The sequence below is a fragment of the Caloenas nicobarica genome, chromosome 1 (assembly GCF_036013445.1).
Source record: "Caloenas nicobarica isolate bCalNic1 chromosome 1, bCalNic1.hap1, whole genome shotgun sequence".
NCBI classification, from domain to species: domain Eukaryota; kingdom Metazoa; phylum Chordata; class Aves; order Columbiformes; family Columbidae; genus Caloenas; species Caloenas nicobarica.
In genome coordinates, this window is record NC_088245.1 from 189,425,145 (window position 1) to 189,431,921 (window position 6,777).

Consider the following 6,777-nt stretch of genomic DNA (forward strand, 5'->3'; position numbering starts at 1 on the left):
GGAGCCCTCAGCACAAGAAAGACATGGACCTGCTGAAGAAGGTCCAGAGGAGGGACACAAAAATTATCAGAGGGCTGGAACACCTCTGCTGTGAGGGCAGGCTGAGAAGGTTGGGGTTGTTTAGGCTGGAGAAGAGAAGGTTCCGAGGAGACCTTGTTGCAGCCTTTCAGTACTTAAAGGGGCCTATAAGGAAGATAGGGATAGACTTTTTAATAGGGCCTGTAGTGACAGGCCAAGGAAGTAATGGTTTCAAACAGAAAGAGAGTAGATTCAAACTAAACATAAGGAAGAAATTTTTTACAATGAGGGTAGTGAAACACTGGCACAGGTTGCCCAGAGAGGTGGTAGATGCCCCATCACTGGAGACATTCAAGGTCAGGCTGGACGGGGCTCTGAGCAACCTGATCTAGTTGAAGATGTCCGTGCTCATGGCAGGGGGTTGGACTAGATGACCTTTGCAGGTCCCTTCCAACCCAAACCATTCTATCATTCTGTGATTCAATGCAAGTAGCTACATGCAAGCCAATGCCACTGTAGCCAGTGGAGACCTACTCAGTACAGGCAGTGAATTCCATAAAACAAGGCAGCTGAGCATACTGAGATGTGAGACAAATGACCGCTAAGTTCTGATGGCTGTTTTAACTTCACCTCCACTGAATATAATGGGAGCTTAGACACTCACTTCACTTCAAGGCATCCATGATGCAGAAACCTGTATAGAATCATAGAATCACTTAGGTTGGAAAAGACCTATAAGATCATCTAGTCCAACCATTAACCTAGTACTGCCAAGTTCACCACTAAACCATGTCCCTAAGTGTCACAACTACATGTCTTTTAAATACCTCCAGGGATGGTAACTCAAACACTTCCCTGGGTAGTTTGTTCCAATGCTTGAGAACCCTTTCGGTGAAGAAATTTTTCCTAATACCCAATCTACACCTCCCCTGGTGCAACTTGAGGCCATTTCTTCTCATCCTGTCACTTGTTACTTTGCAAAAGAGACCAACACCCACCTTGTAACAACCTCCTTTCAGGTAGTTGCAGACAGCAGTAAGGTCTTCCCCCAGCCTCCTTTTCTCCAGGCTAAACAGCCCCAGTTGCCTCAGCCACTGTTCATCAGACTTGCACTCCAGGCCCTTCACCAGCTTCGTTGCCTTTCTCTAAACTCTCTCCATCACCTCAACGTGTTTCTTGTAGTGAGGCGCCCAAAACCCAACACGGGATTCAAGGTGCAGCCTCACCAGTGTTGAGTACAGGGGGACAATCACTTCTCTAGTCCTGCTGGCCACACTATTGCTGATACAAGCCAGGATGCTGTTGGCCTTTTTAGCCACCTGGGCACACTGCTGGCTCATGTTCAGCCAGATGTCAATCAACAACCCCAGGTCCCTTTCCTCCAGGCAGCTTTCCAGCCACTCTTCCCCAAGCCTGTAGCGCTGCCTGGGCTTGTTGTGACCCAAGTGCAGGACCTGGCACTTGGCCTTGTTGAACCTCATACAATTGGCCTCAGTCCAATGATCCAGCCGGTCCAGTTCCCTCTGTAGAGCCTTCTTACACTTTAGCAGATCAACACTCCTACCCGACTTGGTTTAAATCTGGAGTTGAGTTAGACCTTAATGTCAGATTAATGGGACGTCTAAATAATCTAATAAATTCACTTAGCTGGATTAGTTCTGCGCCTGTGAAAATGGAGGTATTGGCACTTTCCTGGCACCCAAGGACAAAAACATTAGAGATAAAATTGGAAAAAAAAAATCACTCGACTACTGGAAGTGAGGTAGAAAGAAGGCTGTACAATATCTATGAGGAGGTCATCAAGAGAACAGAGCTGGGCTCTTCACAGTGGTACATGATGGGAGGATGAGACACAATAATTATCAGTTGAAACAAGGGATGCTCACACTGGCTGCACGGAGAAACTTTTTCACTCTGAGGACAGTAACATAGTGGAACAGGTTGATCAGAGAGATTGTGCGATCTTTGTCCTTAGAAGTTTTCAAGACCAGGCAGAATGAAGCTCTGAGCCGCCACCTCTGCCTTCATGGCTGCTCTTACTGCATGCTAGAGGTTGGACTAGAGACCTCCTGAGGTTACCTTCCTACCGAATTACCCTGGGATGTGATTAACTCTTCACAGTTTACACAGAGCAAGGGAGAAGTCTATCATATTTATTTTACTACAGAAATTCAGAATTCATTTTCTGCATTCTTTTTCCACATGAGAAAGGCTTCAGCTGAGCAGCCTTCTAAAATCAAAAGTCCTAGAGCTTAAGTTACACTCACCTTTCCTGAAGTTTCCTCTTTTCCAAAAGAAAGAAAAAGAAAACGTAACCAAATTAGAATAATAGAATTATTTAGGTTGTAAAAGACGGTTAAGATCATTGAGTCCAATTGTAAGGGAAGAACACACATGAGGGTTGTGGGGCAGTAATTTTAAAAAAATGTGTTCCATTGATGCTTCCAAGAAAGTGTGTCTGAGGAGCCTTCGGACACCTTGTGTGTCAAAAGCCTGGGAGATACAAGTTATCACTGCTGCCGGCACAGAAAGGCAAAGGCACCAGGTGCTATACAGTTAGGTTTATTGAAGGACAGCTCAAATTCTTCCCCCAAAGAGTGCATAGAGACAAACGACCTGCTCTTTTACACAGTAATTTCATGTCAGCATTTTAGTTTTCACTTTATACTACTGATCTCCATAAGCATTAAGGCAGAACCTCTGTCAGATACCCATGTTTACCCACCACAATTTCATTATTAATATTACTTTAATTAATTTGGAGTATTTGGTGTACAAGTATGGCAGGGTCAGGTCCCTATGGCTAATATTCATTTTAGCTATATGGTCGTTCTGTTGCTCAGGACTATTATGATTCTATTTGCAACTGCATCAAAGACAGTATGAATACATAGAACAGTGCTGAATCCACAGAGCCACGGGAGGATGAGCTGGCTTTTATTCTCTTCTCTAGCATCAGCAGCATTTCCAAACCGTGTTTTAACAAGTGCCAGCATGAGCAAAAACAATAGACTGGACAGTCAGCAAGCCCTCAAGCTAGATCCTGATTTGGCAGAAGTGGTAGGTAAAGAGCCATAAAGAGCCGTATTTTTACTCATATCCTGGGAAAATGTGAAGAGAACTTAGAGTTATATGTGAGTTCTGCCCCACCAGTTCTATAGTAATTTCATAAAAATCACATTATTGTGTTAGGAGTATCTCCTCCTGCAGTTATCTTGCCCCTCCCTTTCCTGAGGCAGCAGCACCCATACATATATTGCTCTCAATAGATACTTACCTGCCTGACTTGCTCTTGGAAACCTCCATAAGCAATAGCACCAAAAGGACCAATTTCCATGCTCAGCTGTATTGCTACGTAGCTGTTTCCTTGAGAGATAACTGAAACCTCCATCACTGTAATGTAAGCCTATTACTTCTTGTTGTCCCTTTGATTTATTCCCTCCCTTACCTGTATTTGAAGACCATAATCACGTACCCCTTCTGCCTTCCCTTCTCTAAGGTGAGCAAAGCCAGGCCTCCTGCAGCAGCTATGCACGGTGGGCAGCTGGCCATGCTCCCTCCTGACCCTTTCAGAGCCTCCCTTACCACTCTGAGCAGAACTTAAGACCATGTTCTTGCTAGACCTCCCAGTCTGACGTTGCTGACTGCTGCCTGAAACACAGCCCTGCCGCAGCAATCACTCCCCAGCTTTCCCACTCCTGCCCCCATACAAACGTGCATTCACCTTTACAGAAGTGCATCTTCTGCTCAGACCACTTCAGCTTGGCAGGACTGTCTGAACACGGGGACTGTCCCCCAAGGGATCTGCAGCCTTTCTCACCTTCGTGCCACCTGCACTTTCATAAGCATGCTCTCTACTTCATCTGAGTCGTTAGTGAAAATAATTTTTTGTCAATGACTATCCATTTGGATAACTAGCTGGAGACAGCTACCATCTGGATAAAATTTCCTACCAATCACATAATCCCATTCAGTTTCATCAAATCCAGGTTTCCCCTTACTTACATGAGTGTCATCACAGAAAAAAGCCTCACTAAAAATCAAGAAAAAATGACATATTTGCTTTTTCTTTACTTATAACACCTGTCCTCAAAGGACATTAGGCTTATATATGATTAGCTCACATCTAAGAACACTGGCTGTCATTCACCTTAGTTATTGTCTCAGTGATTACAAATTATTTGATTTGATTATTAACATACCCTCTGTTGTGTTCTGTGTTCAAAACTGAGGCCGTGTAATCTATAACTTTGTAGTACCTCCTTTCTCTTTTTTTCCTCTCTCAAAAAACCCTGAATTTATGTTTTACAGTCTTCCAAAAGTCACTTCCCCTCCAGTTCTTGTCGGGAGGAGGGAGCGGGGCGTTGATATTGCTAATGACTCACTCTTTCAACTTTACATCTATCATAGCTGGTCTTCTCACTTTGTCGCCACTAATGATAGTTAACAGTCCAATTACGACCACCAAAGGGTGAGTGTTCGAACAGAAAAGCCATTTAACACTTTTGCCTTCCCAGCCTCGGTGGTGGGTAAATAGGTTTTTCTTTCCTTTGAGTACCCATACAAGTATTTTCATGTTCGTACTCTTACTACTAATGCATTTGTTTTCTTATATTACATACAATTTTGCACCTGCTAATTGCTCAGAGAAAAGCCTCAGAATATCTTCAGAAAACTATGCTGAAATCAGTTTACCTTTATAGGTGAAAAAAAGGTACAGAAGAGCAGAAGGCAGACCTTTTAAGCATCAAGACTTCCATTTATCAACCACCCACACAGAAATCCTGATTATCAGAGAAAAAGAGCCGAGCCTCTGGCCTCTCATTTGTCAAAATTACCGTGAAAATCTGAAAAGGCTTAACCTGCCCTAGCAGTGATGGAAGTGAATTCAGGAGCTCCAGAGCATGTAAACCATCAACAGCAGGTGCCTCTGCCCTACAGCTTTTATCCAGGGGTGCCCCAGGGCAAGACAGTCCTGTAAGACAAGCTAGAAACAAGGTCTTCTCAACTTCCTCTCTTCCTCAGCGAGTGCCGTACCCCTAGTAGGGCTGGCATCAAGGCCAAAAGAGTTGGAGGGTTTAGTAACCTACTTTCTGTTTAGTTTTGTTTGTTTTTTTTCCTATGTCTTTATTCTTCACCTGATTGTGCAAGCAGTTTTGGATGCTCTAAATTGCATGAGTAAAGGCTTCTGTAGAGGAAGAGAAGATTACACAGTTTATTTAACAAGACTTAGACTCCACACATTCACCCCTTTTAGGTCCTTAAATCCTGGGCTGCAAATACTTTATTCTCCGCAAGCTCCAAAAACCTATCTCTGCACCTCATCCATCGCATGTTACTAGCTGCCTTTGTGCTTCACCAAACCCCTTCTCTGACCAGATGTCACCAGTCCCAGATATCTGCCCAGTTAGTCTGATCATTGTTTCTGGTTTTGTGAAAGAGAGGAGGCAAACTCAGATCATTCTAACACCAAACCAGAAAAATTTGAGTTACCAGTACACAATTTTTCCTGCTATATGAAATTTTCACAGGTTTTTTGTTCCTCTTAGCAGACATTAACTGACATGGCTGTGATGGATTACTACAATCTTCATTTTTGCAGAAGAGAGAAAGAAAATGAGGTTAAACACTGTAAAAAGCTTTGCATCATTTCTTTGAGCAGGCCAAGTAGTTCTGACACTCCCACTTACTTCAACAGGAATAAAGATTAGATCAACAACAAGCATCTTTGAAAACCCTACCTTACTTTTCTGCCTCAAAGCACTTTGAAATCTAACTCCCAGGCTTCTTTTAGTAAGTCAGTGAACATGACATCTGTTTCTAGGAAATTATAAACACAGCATTTTGCAAAACAATTGTGCAAAAACTCTGGAAAAATAAAGAAACTGTACAAAAATGCATGAAGCTACTCCACTTAGGAAATACCAATGTAGTACCAACAATGGACTTGAAGACATTTCCCATAAACATATGAAAGGGCAAAAGATTGCAAAAGCTGCAGGTGCTGATCTGCTCAACACATCTAATGCAATATTCAGTCTTTTCCTGAAATGAAAACCAATTATGACTAGAATTATTAATGTAGAGGCAATATGTAAATATGCAGAACTGCTAACCCTGAAGTGAGCAGAATAGATGTTTCCTGTTAGCTTACTGCTGAGACTGTTCAACAGCCCTCATTCCTGTGGAAGTTTAAGTAAATGTGTTTACACAGTAATTTCAAAATGTGAAAACTATTTTAAGTTGCTGCCGTAATCAAGATCAATGGCATGTTTAGTGAAGTGTTAAATGAGCAAAAAAATTCCAGTATAAGTCCATCTTCGAAGATGTTAGTAAAGGAGTCTGGCACTGCTTTGAAAATCCCAGACCTTCACTGAGATTCCAGACTGCTGCATCTCTGCTCTTGGTATCATACCTTAAAACATTTCACCTTCTGCAATACTAATGAGATTTTTCCTAAATAACAAAGAAAAGAGTGTCACAGTTTACAACAACCTATCACCACACTAGTAATGCAATCAGTTAAAATAAATTAGAAGTGATTGAATTAGTTAATATACTTCTTTGTGCATTTCAAAATGAAAAGAAGCTGCACAGTGAACCCCAGTCAAGCATTACCACTGATTCTGACAGTTTTTAAATATCTGAATAATTCTGAAGTATAAGTCTCTTAAACTGAAGATCACCTAATCTTCAAGGTCATTCAGGCACTTTGAAAACTTTCTCCATGTCCTGAGTCACTCAACTGGAACCTTTCAC